This window comes from Triticum aestivum, chromosome 4D (assembly GCF_018294505.1).
Source record: "Triticum aestivum cultivar Chinese Spring chromosome 4D, IWGSC CS RefSeq v2.1, whole genome shotgun sequence".
Taxonomy (NCBI): Eukaryota; Viridiplantae; Streptophyta; class Magnoliopsida; order Poales; family Poaceae; genus Triticum; species Triticum aestivum.
In genome coordinates, this window is record NC_057805.1 from 464,344,469 (window position 1) to 464,345,140 (window position 672).

The window sequence follows — 672 nt, forward strand, 5'->3', positions numbered from 1 at the left end:
GTTGCACACATATGGTAGGCATGTAATTGAGTGTAGTCGTCGAACATGCAACTACGTGGTATAACTAGTGGCACAATTTTTTGAAAAAGAAAAAATGTGTTAAGTTGCACATGGGCGAAGTTGTCTCTTTTATTAAAAAACATAACAACACTATTTAGAAAATAAATACAAATCCAAGACACAAAATATATACATAAATAAAACAAAAAGTAGAAAAGTAATAATGAAAAGTCAATAATAAAACAACATACGAGGCCGCCCAAGCACCCAGCCACACACCCCTTGCTTGCGCCCGGTTAGTGTCGCTTGCAGTTGCATGCGAGTACAACATGGACGATGTTCAATTGGTTGTTGTCGGGCTTGCAATTGGCCCACCCCCTGTACCGGCGCTCCCTCCGACAGAACAAAAAATTCCAGTTGCGGTCGGGTTACAAGGCATACAGTTGCGGTCGGGTACGACACTTGCAGTTGCATTCCTAGTGTCGGACATGCAACTGGCCCGCCCCTTCTCCCGCCGCCCCCTCCGACAAAACAAAGGTTCGGTTGAAACCATGTTGGGGGACATGCACTTGCGGTCGGGTGTAGTGCATGCAGTTGCGAGGCGGTTGTCTGGCTTGCAACTGGCCCACCCCCTCTACCGGCGCCCCCTCTGACAAAACAAAAAATTCCAGT